Raw genomic sequence first — 16,459 nt, forward strand, 5'->3', positions numbered from 1 at the left:
TGTTCATATGTGAATATCTATCTGGGTCTTAGAGTACGAGTAGACCTTCGTGGCAACGATTCCATTCCACTTTGTGATGCGGTGTCCGATTCCACCAACTCCGCCGGCGCTCCTGCATCACCCTCATTATCATCCATTACAAGTTGTTCCGGGCTTCCCTCAACAGGCAGACTGTCAGCTGGTGTTGGTTTTGGTAATGATGCTGGTACGACCAATGGAAACGCTTCCTCTAGCTGCTGCCCATCCTCTGGTTCCGTAGTTTGTGCCTGGGGGTGGAATTGTGATGCCACAGCTCTGAATTTGTGCGGTTCAGGTTGAGACACCTGATGACTGCCTGTCTTCCTTGTATACACAGGTAACCGTCGGAGATTGTATGAACATCCCTCCTCTTCATCTGAATATCCAGACTCCTGCCCAACTGCTTCCCTGCTATAAGGCTGTCTGTCTAGTTGTTTTTTTCTTTTTATTTGCCTGTCTGTCTAGCTGTTTTTTTCTGTTTATTTGGCTGTTCAACTGTCAAATCATTGACAGACATTAGGAGATTACGGTGCAACACACGGATACTTTTGTCTCCGTTTTCTGCCCGAACCTTGTACACTGGTCCATCTCCCACTCTTTCAGTGACCCCGTGGACTTTTTCCTCCCAGTAAGCCCGGAGCTTGCCAGGTCCACCCCTCTCAGATAGGTTCCTGCCAAGTACACAATCCCCTGGCTGGAGTACAATGCCTTTAACACCACGGTCAGAGTATTTCTTCCCTTTTTCAGAGCTCTTTTGACTGTTCTCATAGGCAATTCTGTAAGCATCTTGCATTCGACAGTCCCACCTAGGTGCGTATTCCTGTCAGCTTTTTACTTCTTTGTCAGCTGTCAGACCAACAACTAAGTCGATTGGCAACCGGGGAGACCTTCCATAGAGGAGGAAGAACGGTGAATAGTCAGTGGACACATGTCTTGTACAGTTGTACGCATGAACTACATGAGGCAAATAGTCTTTCCACTCAGCTTTCCTTACTTCTTGGTGAGTGCGTAGCATCTGTAACAGTGTTCTATTCAGATGTTCTACAGGGTTGCTCGGCGGGTGGTATGGGGTGGTTCGGGAATGCGCAATGCCAGACAACTGTTGAAGCCGCTGGAATAGACTGTTTTCAAACTCCCGACCTTGATCATGATGTAGTCTCTCTGGATAAGAGAACCGTGGAATAAAATCACCAAAGATTTTCTCAGGAGCAACCTTGCCTGACTTATTCTTAGTTGGGTAGGCTTGTGCGAAACGAGTAAAGTGGTCTACCAGGACTAGAATATACTCATAGCCTCCTTTACTTGGCTCCAGATGGAGATAATCAATAGAAATGAGCTCAAATGGGGCACTAGTAGTGATGTTGCCCATGGGTGCTTTTTGCGGAATGGTGGGTCGTGTCTGTTTAATGCAGGAACACTGGCGAATTACGTAGTTTTCTATTTCGTGCTGCATGAATGGCCAATAGAACCTCTGCCTTGCAAGGTTGATTACCTTGTCAGCTCCAACATGACCCATGTCATCATGCAGGTGTTTAAGCACCGTCGACTTCAGCTTACTAGGGAGAACGAGCTGTTTCCATTTCCCCGCCTGTCTGTATAAAATTCCCTTGTCCAGTTTCAGTCTATTCCATTCGTGTACTAGTCTCCTTGCCTCTGGTCCCATTTGTCTTTTATCTTTGTCATTGGGGTTCCATCCCTTCCTTTTCAGTGTCATTACCTCAGAGATTGACGCATCCTCTTCCTGAGCAGCTCTGATATCATCTGGAGTGATAACGGGGACTGTCACCGGAAGAAAATCCTCACCATCAGAGGTGAGTTGCAACACAGCCATCCATGGCACATCCTCCTCAGTCACAGCCTTGTCCCCCTGCCATATGGTGGAAACCACGTCTGGGGGCAAAGTTTCAGTGTACTCCTCTGTGTGTCCCTCCATCTTAACTGGATAACGCGACAGTGTGTCGGTATCAGCATTCGCCTTGCCTGGCCTGTACTTTATTGTGAAGTGAAAATCCGCCAACTCACCCACCCAGCGATGTCCGGCAGCATTGAGTTTGGCCGTGCTTAGGACGTACGCGAGGGGGTTATTGTCGGTGTACACAGTGAATGTGGATGCATAGTAGAGATAATCTCGAAATGTGTCACAGATTGCCCACTTCAACGCCAGAAACTCAAGCTTTCCAGAATGGAGATGATAATTTTTCTCTGAAGGTGAGAGTGTTCTGGATCCATAAGCAACAACGCAAAATTTATCTCCCTGCTGCTCATAAAGCACAGCCCCCAGACCTTCATTGGATGCGTCCGTATTTAACACAAAGGGCCGATTAAAGTCTGGGTAGGCTAAAATAGGTGGACCGGTCAATACATCTACCAGGCGGGAGACCACAGCACTGTGTTCGGGGCCCCACTGGACAGGGTTACCAGAGGGAAGCTGGCCTAACTTGGTGACTTTCATTTGGCGTGCAGCGGTGTTGTGAACTGGCCTCTGGTCAGGCTGAGTGGCCACCTATACCAGTTTAAACAGCGGCCGTGCAATCCTGTCAAAGTCCTGTACGAAGGATCTATAGTAGCCCAAGAACCCCAATAGAGCTCTGACTTCCCCCACATTGCGTGGTGTCTCTCTTTTAACTGCAAAACGGCTTCCAGGTCTTTAGGGTCTATGCGGACACCATCACTTGACACGAGACGACGCAAGTACCTCATTTGTCGTTTGAACAGTTCACATTTATTCAGACGTAGCTTTATGCCATGCTCCTGCAGGCGGTGAAGAACTTTCCTCAGGTCCTCTACGTGTTCATGAAATGATTTTGAAAAGCAGAGCACGTCATCCAGATAAGGAGAGCAGCATTCGTCCCTCAGGCCATCAAGAACGTCCTCCATACATCTTTGAAAGGCTGCTGGCACATTAGTTATGCCAAATGGGAGGCTGAGCCACTCGTACAGCCCCCAAGGGGTGCTGAAAGCCGCTAGATGCCTGGAACTGTCATCAACAAAGCCCTGGTGGTAAGCGCTGCCTTGTTCGAGTATTGAGAACCAAGAGTAGCCCCCCAGGTTATCTAGCAGATATTGAATGAGTGGGTGACGATCGGGGACAGTTTTGCGATTTAGCTCCCTAACTTTTTTATCTTTTTTTTCTAACACGGACGACAAGAGATGAGTATGCTGAAGTGGATTTTCTTATCCAACCAAGGTGAAGTAGGTTTTGCACATAGTCTTTGACCTCTTGGTAAAGGGGTTTTGGAATGGCATTGTCACGCTTTTGCACCGGCGTGTTGTCAGTGAGTTGGATCTTGAGTTGCAGGTTTGGAATGCAACCTATATCAGCATCACCTCTTGCAAAGACATCTGACTCTTCATGAAACATGTCTCTGGCAATCCCCTGTTCTTCCTCTTTGAGATGTGACAAGTCAACCGGAGGATGCCACTTGTCTGTGGTCAGAGCCGAGCAGATTATAACGGTGAGACTGTTTAGCGGCTTTGGAATGTCGGAGCACTCCTTAAAGGGCATGACCCCAGTAACTTCCTCAATTGAGCCCAGAATAGTTCTCTGTGAAAGATGAATGTCATGTTTACTAACATTCTGAATGGGAATTTTTACAATTTTTGTCGGCCCACTGGGTACATGTACTAACGAAGAGAACGGCTCTAGCCCCTCAGGGCAGTTCTTCCCTATACTGGGCTCAAATAGCATTGTTCCCCCCTTGGGCCATGCTCTGACTCTGCACTTCACCTCCCATATCTTGCCCGCAGGAATAATGAGTCCCTTCTTCCCAACACACACATGGTACCGGAGGAATGTCTCATTAGGGCCCAATTTCTGAAGAACAGAAATCAAGGTCTCTACAGTGCGTTCGCTGACACTCATGGCTTCTTACAGTATGGCTGCAAGGTCCACCTGTTCATTGTTCTCTTTGATCATTTCTGCAATCACATAGCTTCCTACGAGAGGACAGTTAACACAACTCGTACTGATTAGTATGGGAACTTGTATGTCAGCATGTCCATGGTTTCCACTCCGTATCTGCAACCCAACATTAGCCCATCCATCAAAGGGAACCACTGTGCCATTCGCTGCAGATACCTCAAACGGTTGTTCCGGGAAAAGGGATGAAAGTGGCTGAATGGTTACGTTGGAAGTGCTTCCTCTACCCACGCCCTACTCACCACGGTCACTTGAGACCCTGAGTCAAGCAGCATTTGGAGTGGGACCCCATTGAGTGCACAGGAGACAATACATCGCTTGCCAATTACTTGTGCTACATGTTTTTTTTTTTTATGTTGACTGACACTGCGTCGTCAGACTTATGGATGTTACTGGTTCAACCGAGTTGATTTGTACTGGAGGCTTGTCATTGGCATTGATCACTGGAAGCCTCACTCCAGTGACCTTACCCTGTTTCCCGGTGCCTTTCTTCGCAGACAGCCCACAGCTCTATGTCCTTCCTGACCACAAATGAAACAGTGAGGGCAGCTCTTAATGTTCTTTCGCACACAGACCTGACACCTGCCTGTCTCATTCGTTGGTGTCTGAGGTCGCGTTGAGGATCGAGTCAGGGACGGACATGGATCTACCTGAGGCGCCGATTCTGTAGGTTTAACAACTTGGACAAAGTGTTTGGTGAGTGCGGTCACTTGTGCAGTCAGCTCGAGAATGGCAGCACAGTTAGCCTATAATTCAGAGTCAACTTTGGTCTGGTTAATCTGGTCAGTTTGATTAGTTTGAGCAGCATGGACATTCACATATCGATTTATGGTCACAGTACCGAGGCGTTTCACCCTCTCAGCCTCTTCACTTGTGGATCCCCAGGTATCCCCTCGGCCTCAGGCCTAGGGGATATCTGGGTCGGTCCAAAGGCGTCACAGGCAGGTAGCACTGTGAACGACGAGGAAAAGACGACAAGAGACAACCGTGTTAATCAGCTTCACACAGCGGCATTTATGACTAACTCATTTACTCATCAAAACATCAATTCAGCAATTTCAATATCCGAATACGTTCATGTGTAGATCTATACATTCAACATCTATACATTGTATATATATCCTCCACATTCGCACATGATTATGCATGTCTGCACGCTCGTGTGTGTTGTACTGGGAACTACAATTGACATCCAAAAATCCAAATTCATCAAAGCCACAAAACATTCATCAAAGCCACAAAACAAGGTTTCATATATAGCATCGCCCAACAAGTCCCCAATTACTTTGATATCTTGAGGATGTCTAACACTTATTATTTTGAATACCTGTGAACGACGAGGACAAGACGACACGAGACAACCGTGTTAATCAGTTTCACACAGCGGCATTTATGACTAACGGCGCATGCGTGAGCTGAGCCTACATCGTCTTCCTCTGTTCCATTCACAGGCGCGTAGCGCCCTCTCCTGACTTGGTAGTCTAATTGAATAACATACAGTAACGGAGGTCGATGAGAAGGTTTCTTCAGCCGTCATCTGTACAAAAGTGAAGGTTTCGGACGTTTCGCCTCCTATCCAAGAGGCTTCGTCAGCGAACTAAAGTCTGACTGGTCGTATCGGCCCCATTTATATATCCCTAATGTCCAGACCTGGTGGCGCCGGACACAGCTATGATAGGTCCCTACTCTCAGGTTGGGGGGGGGCGTGGGGGGGGGGGGGGGGGGTAGGGACCTATCATAGCTGTGTCCGGCGCCACCAGGTCTGGACATTAGGGATATATAAATGGGGCCGATACGACCAGTCAGACTTTAGTTCGCTGACGAAGCCTCTTGGATAGGAGGCGAAACGTCCGAAACCTTCACTTTTGTACAGATGACGGCTGAAGAAACCTTCTCATCGATGGACCACTCCTGTACGACTGAGAGCTTACACAGAAGTAACGGAGGTCGTTTCTAACCCCCTACACTCTCCCCTGCTTTAAAAGATGTCCCCCGACATCTTGACTATACCAACAAGTACCAGTAGAAGCACAGTCATCTGTCGGGTCTCAGTAGGGTGGTGTCAGTCACATTCAAATGCAAGTCTGCTGTCTAATAAGTCTATACTGTCTGGGTAGGGTATTAATAGGGTTCAGGTCGCACTAGATAATGAGTCGTGGGGTAAGGCATGCAAGTATACAAGACATTTGCCCCAGGTCTTCAGGGCTGGTATGATGGATGACCCAAGTGTTCATATGTGAATATCTGCTACAACGTCCAAATCTGACAAAACAGCGGTAAACAAAATTTTTAATGACTATGCTTTAAAGTTTGGGTTCTTTCTTCGGATTCACCATGCTGGTAAATTTGAAAATCAACTTTTTGCTCAACTGAAGGAATATTGTGGGGTAGCGGGTTCAAGGACAACCCCCTACCACCCACAGGGAAATGGACAGGTTGAACAATTTAATCGAACACTGATCCAGATGTTAAAGACACTGACAGAGAAACAAAAGAGTAACTGGAAAGACTCACTAAACAAACTAGTTCGGGCTTACAACTGTACCAAAAGTGAGGTGACAGGATTTTCACCTTTTTACTTACTTTATGGACGTTCACCACGTTTACCAGTTGATATGTTGTTTAGTTTGAATCCAGACTCTAACCAGGGTGACACAAACCAGAGGGACTATGTGAGGAAGTTGAAAAAGGGTATGGAGGAAGCGTATGTGATCACGCAAGAAGATAACAACAAAGCTGCTGCCAGGAATAAGAGACTATATGACAGTAAACTAAAGTATTCTACTCTGTTGCCCGGTGATCGTGTTCTAGTTCGAAACTTAACCCCACGCGGAGGTTCAGGCAAACTGAGAAACCACTGGGAGGATATTGTTCAGACAGTGGTTCGTAAAGTCAGCAAAGACATTCCAGTTTATGAGCTGAAACCTGAGAGGGGTAAGGGCAGATCTAGGATACTCCCCCGCAATCTCTTGCTGCAATGTGATCATTTGCCATTAGAGACTTCACTACAGCCACAGTCCAAGAAAAAATCCACTTGGCAACGACCAAACAAGATGCCAGAGATAAATCCAGATGAGAATGAGGAGGAGGATGAGTATTATCCAGTGTTGCATCGCCAGAGCACCCGACCAGACTCACCAGAACTGCGGGACTTGAGCTTCGTGGAGACAACACCATGATGACAATCAACTGGGGAATGAACTGCCGGGGACAGAGCCGGGAGCTGCGGAAGTTGACCTACCTCAGGAGGGCAACATTGGTCCGGAAAATGATCCACCTGTGACGGTGTGTCCCCCTTTTCCCCAGCCACTCCCCAGTAATTCTGATATTGGGGGAAATCAACGGCCACGACGAGAACACAGGAAACCCAATTTATTCACGTATGGTTCGCCATCTTGTTACAATGTAGGGACAGTACCATGTTATGGTGAACAGACAATGCCTTGGATGTATGGTGCACACCCCTATTATGCCACGGAGTACTACAGAGATGGTTAATCGACACTTCTGTTTGATAGCACAGTGAGATGGAAACAAGAAGAGCCCGATGAGCCCTGATGTGTATAATTAAAACGGAATGTATGAAAAGAGTTCCAATCTGTGAACTGTTGATTGTTATAATGTAAACAGAATGTATGAAAAGAGTTCCAGTCTGTAAACTGTTCATTATTATAGTTCATATTTGGATGCAGTTCATAATACCATGCGTAATTGTTTTGGGCATGTCGTCCAGCGCATTTATTTATTTACTAGTACATATGTTGGGGACAACATCTATTTTGAGGGGGAGTATGTGACAGGTTGTAAAGTATCTCATTTCGTATTTTGGTTACATTTGCATAGTTATATTGGTTTACAAATGATATATATCGAAAATGTTTATTTAAACAAGGAAAGCCTCCTTCGGTTAGTGTTTCATGTCGGACCGATTTAGATCGTTGGACAGGGAATTGTTGTGCGCATACGTTTGCATTACATTTGGGCATTCGAAGTAAACCACTTTGAGTCAAGACATATCGCACTGCTTGTCTTGTGGTTTTTTTTTCTGGATCCCACAACACCGTATCTCCCTTATCATGTGGAGAGCGCAACATTAGCACTCTGCAACCTAAATAGACACTAATTTCGTCATAAAATTTACCATGAAGAAACATTTTGTTCAGAAAACGTGTTTCTCATGCTCTGAAAATGCGTTTAAGGCAATAAAAAGTTCATATGATGCTCATAGCTACACAAACGAATTATTTTTCATCTTTTCACTTGTATAAGTGTCAGATTAGCATCCTGCAGCCTAAATAGACACTGATTTCATCATAAAAGTTAAAACAATGCAGAAAACATTTTGTTCAGAAAACGTGTTTCTCTTGCTCTGAAAATGCGTTTAAGGCAATAAAAAGTTCACATGATCATTACAGCTAAACAAACGGCTGAATCTTCATGTTTTCACTTGTATAAATGTCAGATTAGCACTCTGCAGCCTATAAAACACTAATTCCACCATAAAACGTCAAATAATGAAGAAAACATTTACTTCAGAAAACGTGTTTCTCTTGCTCTGAAAATGCGTTTAAGCCAATATAAAGTTCATATGATCCCCAGAGCTAAACAAAAGGCTTAATCTTCATGTTTTCACTTGTACAAGTGTCAAATTAGCCCTCTGCAGCCTAAATAGGTACATCATTAATATTAAAACAATGCCGAAAATATTTTGTTCAGAAAACGTGTTTCTCTTGCTCTGAAAATGCGTTTAAGGCAATAAAAAGTTCACATGATCATCACAGCTAAACAGAAGGCTATATATTCATGTTTTCACTTGAATAAGTGACATATTAGCACTATGCAGCCTAAATACACACACATTTCATTATAAAACATAAAACCATGAAGAAAACATTTGCTTCAGAAAACGTGTTTCTCTTGCTCTGAAAATGCGTTTAAGGCAATAAAAAGTTCATATGATCCCCAGAGCTAAACAAAAGGCTTAGTCTTCATGTTTTCACTTGTATAAGTGTCAGATTAGCAGTGTGCAGCCTATTCAGACACTAATTTCATCAAAAAACTTCAAACCATGAAGAAAACATTAAATTCAGAAAACGTGTTTCTCTTGCTCTGAAAATGCGTTTAAGGCAATAAAAAGCGCAATATGATCCTCACAGCTAAACAAAAGGCTGAATCTTAATGTTTTGTCTTATATAACTGTCATATTAGCACTCTGCAGCCTAAATACACACAAATTTCATTATAAAACATAAAACCATGAGGAAAACATTTACTTCGGAAAACGTGTTTCGCTTGCTCAGAAAATGCGTTTAAGGCAATAAAAAGTTCATATGATCCCCAGAGCTAAACAAAAGCCTTAATCTTCATGTTTTCACTTGTACAAGTGTCAAATTAGCCCTCTGCAGCCTAAATGATACATCATTAATATTAAAACAATGCAGAAAATATTTTGTTCAGAAAACGTTTTTCTCTTGCCTGAAAATGCTTTTAAGGCAATCAAAAGTTCACATGATCATCACAACTAAAAAGAAGGCTATATATTCATGTTTTCACTTGTATAAGTGTCATATTAGCATTATGCAGCCTAAATACACACACATTTCATTATAAAACATAAAACCATAAAGAAAACATTTACTTCAGAAAACGTGTTTCTCTTGCTCTGAAAATGCGTTTAAGGCAATAAAAAGTTCATATGATCCCCAGAGCTAAACAAAAGGCTTAGTCTTCATGTCTTCACTTGTATAAGTGTCAGATTAGCACAGTGCAGCCTATTCAGACACTAATTTCATCAAAAAACTTCAAACTATGAAGAAAACATTAAATTCAGAAAACGTGATTCTCTTGCTCTGAAAATGCGTTTAAGGCAATAAAAAGCGCAATATGATCCTCACAGCTAAACAAAAGGCTGAATCTTCATGTTTTGGCTTGTATAAGTGTCAAATTAGCCTTCTGCAGCCTAAATAGATACATCATAAAAATTAATGTAATGCAGACAATATATTGTTCAGAAAACGTGTTTCTCTTGGTCTGAAAATGCGTTTAAGGCAATAAAAAGTTCACATGATCATCACAGCTAAACAGAAGGCTATATATTCATGTTTTCACTTGAATAAGTGTCATATTAGCACTCTGCAGCCTAAATACACACACATTTCATTATAAAACATAAAACCATGAAGAAAACATTTACTTCAGAAAAAGTGTTTCTCTTGCTCTGAAAATGCGTTTAAGGCAATAAAAAGTTCATATGATCCCCAGAGCTAAACAAAAGGCTTAGTCTTTATGTTTTCACTTGTATAAGTGTCAGATTAGCACTGTGCAGCCTATTCAGACACTAATTTCATAAAAAAAACTTCAAACCATGAAGAAAACATTAAATTCAGAAAACGTGTTTCTCTTGCTCTGAAAATGCGTTTAAGGCAATAAAAAAGCGCAATATGATCCTCACAAACAAAAGGCTGAATCTTCATGTTTTGCCTTATATAACTGTCATATTAGCACTCTGCAGCCTAAATACACACAAATTTCATTATAAAACAAAACCATGAGCAAAACATTTACTTCAGAAAACGTGTTTCTCTTGCTCTGAAAATGCGTTTAAGGCAATAAAAAGTTCATATGATCCCCAGAGCTAAACAAAAGCCTTAATCTTCATGTTTTACTTGTACAAGTGTCAAAGCCCTCTGCAGCCTAAATATACATCATTAATATTAAAACAATGCAGAAAATATTTTGTTCAGAAAACGTTTTTCTCTTGCTCTGAAAATGTGTTTAAGGCAATAAAAAGTTCACATGATCATCACAACTAAACAGAAGGCTATATATTCATGTTTTCACTTGTATAAGTGTCATATTAGCATTCTGCAGCCTAAATACACACACATTTCATTATAAAACATAAAACCATCAAAGAAAACATTTGCTTCAGAAAACGTGTTTCTCTTGCTCTGAAAATGCGTTTAAGGCAATAAAAACTTCATATGATCCCCAGAGCTAAACAAAAGGCTTAGTCTTCATGTTTTCACTTGTATAATTGTCAGATTAGCACTGTGCAGCCTATTCAGACACTAATTTCATCAAAAAACTTCAAACCATGAAGAAAACATTAAATTCAGAAAACGTGTTTCTCTTGCTCTGAAAATGCGTTTAAGGCAATAAAAAGCGCAATATGATCCTCACAGCTAAACAAAAGGCTGAATCTTCATGTTTTGGCTTGTTTAATCAGTTTAGCACTCTGCAGCCTAAATACACACAAATTTAATTATAAAACATAAAACCATGAGGAAAATATTTACTTCAGAAAACGTGTTTCTCTTGCTCTGAAAATGCGTTTAAGGCAATAAAAAGCGCAATATGATCCTCACAGCTAAACAAAAGGCTGAATCTTCATGTTTTGGCTTGTATAAGTGTCGAATTAGCATTAGCACTCTGCAGCCTAAATAGACACTAATTTCGTCATAAAATTTACCATGAAGAAACATTTTGTTCAGAAAACGTGTTTCTCATGCTCTGAAAATGCGTTTAAGGCAATAAAAAGTTCATATGATCCTCATAGCTACACAAACGAATGATTTTTCATCTTTTCACTTGTATAAGTGCCAGATTAGCATCCTGCAGCCTAAATAGACACTGATTTCATCATAAAAGTTAAAACAATGCAGAAAACATTTTGTTCAGAAAACGTGTTTCTCTTGCTCTGAAAATGCGTTTAAGGCAATAAAAAGTTCACATGATCATTACAGCTAAACAAAAGGCTGAATCTTCATGTTTTCACTTGTATAAATGTCTGATTAGCACTCTGCAGCCTAATAAGACACTAATTCCACCATAAAACGTCAAATAATGAAGAAAACATTTACTTCAGAAAACGTGTTTCTCTTGCTCTGAAAATGCGTTTAAGGCAATAAAAAGTTCATATGATCCCCAGAGCTAAACAAAAGGCTTAATCATCATGTTTTCACTTGTACAAGTGTCAAATTAGCCCTCTGCAGCCTAAATAGATACATCATTAATATTAAAACAATGCCGAAAATATTTTGTTCAGAAAACGTGTTTCTCTTGCTCTGAAAATGCGTTTAAGGCAATAAAAAGTTCACATGATCATCACAGCTAAACAGAAGGCTATATATTCATGTTTTCACTTGAATAAGTGTCATATTAGCACTATGCAGCCTAAATACACACACATTTCATTATAAAACATAAAACCATGAGGAAAACATTTACTTCAGAAAACGTGTTTCTCTTGCTCTGAAAATGCGTTTAAGGCAATAAAAAGTTCATATGATCCCCAGAGCTAAACAAAAGGCGTAGTCTTCATGTTTTCACTTGTATAAGTATCAGATTAGCACTGTGCAGCCTATTCAGACACTAATTTCATCAAAAAACTTCAAACCATGAAGAAAACATTAAATTCAGAAAACGTGTTTCTCTTGCTCTGAAAATGCGTTTAAGGCAATAAAAAGCGCAATATCATCCTCACAGCTAAACAAAAGGCTGAATCTTCATGTTTTGGCTTGTATAACTGTCATATTAGCACTCTGCAGCCTAAATACACACAATTTCATTATAAAACATAAAACCATGAGGAAAACATTTACTTCGGAAAACGTGTTTCGCTTGCTCAGAAAATGCGTTTAAGGCAATAAAAAGTTCATATGATCCCCAGAGCTAAACAAAAGCCTTAATCTTCATGTTTTCACTTGTACAAGTGTCAAATTAGCCCTCTGCAGCCTAAATGATACATCATTAATATTAAAACAATGCAGAAAATATTTTGTTCAGAAAACGTTTTTCTCTTGCTCTGAAAATGCTTTTAAGGCAATCAAAAGTTCACATGATCATCACAACTAAACAGAAGGCTATATATTCATGTTTTCACTTGTATAAGTGTCATATTAGCATTATGCAGCCTAAATACACACACATTTCATTATAAAACATAAAACCATAAAGAAAACATTTACTTCAGAAAACGTGTTTCTCTTGCTCTGAAAATGCGTTTAAGGCAATAAAAAGTTACGGAGCCCCTAAGGGGACATCGAAGAAAAAAAAAAAAACTTTGCGAGATCTCGCAAAACTTTGCGTTCCCTCGCAAAACTTTGCGTTCCCTCGCAAAACTTTGCGTTCCCTCGCAATACTTTTGCAAGATCTCGCATTCTTTGCGAGATCTTGCAAAGAATGCGAGATCTCGCAATCTTTTTTTTAAAAAATACGCATACATGTACTTCCGGTTCATCGTCAGTGTAACCGAAAACAACAAACATGGAGCCTTTTCACCCTTTCGTTCCTTTAATCCAGTTTTACTTTAAAATTGGCTTGAAATACAAAGATATAAAATCCATTCTTGAGATTAAACACGGCTTACTAATAAGTGAAAGACATTTGAAGCGAGTGGTGAACAAAAGTGGACTATTTCGCCGAAAAACGTTCGATGACTTGGGCGTCTTGGTTGACTTTATTCACAATCAGTTGCAGAATTCCGGACAACTACACGGTTACAGGTGGATGTACAGTAAGTGCAGAGAACATGGGCTTCTTGTCAGGAAAGAGGATGTTCGTCTGGTCCTGAAAGAGTTGGATCCGAGAGGAGTGTCTTTAAGGCAAGCAAGACGTCTGAGACGACGAAACTACTTCTCGAAAGGGCCGAATTTTATTTGGCATATGGATTCATATGACAAACTGAAACCGTTTGGAATTTGCATCAATGGGGCTATTGATGGCTTTTCAAGGAAAATAATGTGGCTCAATGCCTACACAACAAGTAGTGACCCGAAGTTAATTGGAGGTTACTACATTGAAGTTGTGCACCGTTTGGGAGGTTGTCCTCGAATCGTTCGAGCTGATTTGGGGACTGAAAATGGTCATGTTAAAGGCTTCCAGCGTTTCCTGGTGCCCATACCGCCAGGCAGCACCCTTGACAGTTACTTGGATGGAGCCAGCACCGCCAATCAAAGAATTGAATATTGGTGGGGGTTTCTTCGCAGCCAATGCATGGAATTCTGGTTATCACTCTTCAAAGACCTCAGAGACAATGGCTTCTTTGATGGTGGATTTCTGGACAAAAGCATCCTGCAATTTTGTTGCATGGGACTTATTCAGGTGAGTTCATATATTCTGTAGCTCCATTTATGAAATATGTATTTTTGTATTTGAGAGGGTGTTGATGGGACACAAAAGAAGGTAAATAATCGGATAGTGGAAAGAAGATAGTGGTCTGTGTGTGTGGGGACATAGGGTGAAGGTGAAATGATCAAGGAAAAGATGAAGGAAAAGTGGGGATGGGCAGAGTAGTAAACATGAGTGACGAGTTTAAGGTAGAAAGGAGGGAGCAGGGAGAGAAAAGCAGTCTAATTCTATAATTTCTTGCTCATAAGAGCTGCTATGACTGTGCAACTCTTCCTAAATCTGTCTGTATATCACACCAAATCCAGCAGGCATTTAAACAACTTCTTCCCTCAAGCAATTAACTCTCTAAAAAGTAACCCCAATAGAACTGTATAGTGCCTCCATTTTTTGATGAGACTAGTGCAGCTACAGGAGACAATTTCCTTGTGTGTACTACATACTTGGCAAAAAAAGATGATTCTGATTCTGATATTATTCTCAACAGGATGAGTTGGATGATACTGCCCGTGTTTGGAACAGCCATCTCATCAGGCCCTCAAAGAACATAAATGTCCCCAGTGGTCGGCCCAACGTGATGTATTCTTTACCTGAACTTTATGGCACAAGGGACTTCCTCTCCACAGTTGACAATGAACAAGTTCAACTATGCAAAAGCCAGTGTGTCTTCCGTTTAACTATGCCTTGTGATCCGGATGTATTTGTATTGTGTGCTTCCTTAATGGCCCAGTCTGGTCTGATGCCACCAAAAGAGCCGTATCAGGCTGTGAACTTGTACTTGCACCTCAGAGAGGCCCTTACTGCAATTCTAAATTAGAAGCATGATGTTTTCAGGGGTCAGAGACATTAACCTTTGGTGAAAGCATTTTTGTTTCCGTATACCAGTCATACTGGAATTATATTACATTAAAATTTAAACATGAATTACTCAAAGCAATAACCATATATTTTTTGGTGTGTGTTTGGGTGAAACCATTTTATGGCTCCTCAACTGGTTCGAAGTAACATTTAATGAAGGCTGAATCCGACGACCATTGCCATTTCTTCAACCCTTTGTTCATCATTTCTTTTATCACTTCACTTTAAATGGATTATTGGGATACATTTGAGGACGAATAATATATAGCAATCACAATTTAAATCATTTTTTGTCTGCTGTTTTTGTTACTGTATAAGGAAAGCATATTTGATCAATATGAAATGTTCATTTGTCAAATCATTCTGGGTGTCAATAAATATACTGTCTTGGTTGCTGATTTTAACCACAAATACTTAACCAATGTGGATCTGAATAGTATTCCTGCACCCCAGTACACAATCACTTGCCTGTAAATGATAACATAATTGTCACTCTTCAATTTCGTCAGCAGGTGGTGTCTTGTGTTTAAAAAAAACATGAATTATTTGGAACAAATTTTATTAACATTGACAAATTGGTATGAACAGCAATCACAAACATATAAATGGAATACAATATCAAGTACAAAAAGAATTGCTTTTGTTTGAACAGTGCAAATATTTGCAACATTACATGACATATCAACTTCAAACCTTTAGGTCAAACTGAAAGTGGCACCATATCCGAAACCATTAGGAGAATAAGTGATATGGAAAATTGAATGAATGAATAATAACCATGAAATCAATTGTAGACACAAAAGGAAAATACAACTGTAGACTGCCCTACGCAAGGTTGACCATGACAGATGTTTTACATCTCAAAGTACAAATAATGAAATGCTCCTAAACTGATGTGTGTGCATGTGTGTGTAGACATAAGAGAGTCAATCAATCAATTGCGCACTTTCTCCCACCATGTTGGTGACAGATGAATGAGCTTCACTGCATTCATCCAAATGAGATGTTGGAGTATTTTCTTTTGTGCCAATGTAAAATCTTAACAGTTTCAGTTTTTTTCATAGAGTCTGCCAATTGTTTCATCTAAAGCAATGTGGTTTCTTTTGAAATCACAGACCTCAAAAGTAAAGTCTTCAACAGGTCCTTTGGTTTAGCTTCCATCTGGGAAAAATAGCCCTTTTCCCAGCTCCAAAATTTGAGCGACAGTTGCTGTTTTTTTCCAGGATGGCATACCTTGTTCCTCCACCTTTGCTTGTCCTCACTTGATGGTAATCGTTGCCATAAATCTTCCTTTGAGTCTTTTCTGCAGAAACATTGTTATGTCTTGCCATCCCATCAACATGGTTTTGGAGTACTCCCGAAGTCTCAGCCAGTACACCTTTTTTCCTTGATCTTATTTTGCCTCTTAATTTTTGGAGGAGCAGTTCATTATCACCACTGGACATTTTCTGATGACAAAAGCAAAGGACAGCTATTCGATCACCATAAGAAGTGATATATTTGCCCATTTGCTCTTCGGTCATCATAGCAATTACT

General features: G+C 40.9%; 1 long non-coding RNA gene across 1 annotated transcript; it reads left to right on the forward strand.

The window, feature by feature from the left end:
- The first annotated feature begins 13,416 nt into the window (after nt 1-13,416).
- Nucleotides 13,417-15,341, forward strand: LOC148890877 (uncharacterized). The gene is made up of 2 exons (XR_016116734.1): nt 13,417-14,041; nt 14,553-15,341. It is a non-coding gene; the product is annotated as an uncharacterized LOC148890877 (long non-coding RNA).
- The last annotated feature ends 1,118 nt before the right edge of the window (nt 15,342-16,459 follow it).

This window comes from Hippocampus bargibanti, linkage group LG12 (genome assembly GCF_051943395.1).
Source record: "Hippocampus bargibanti isolate YZ-2025 linkage group LG12, ASM5194339v1, whole genome shotgun sequence".
Lineage (NCBI taxonomy): Eukaryota > Metazoa > Chordata > Actinopteri > Syngnathiformes > Syngnathidae > Hippocampus > Hippocampus bargibanti.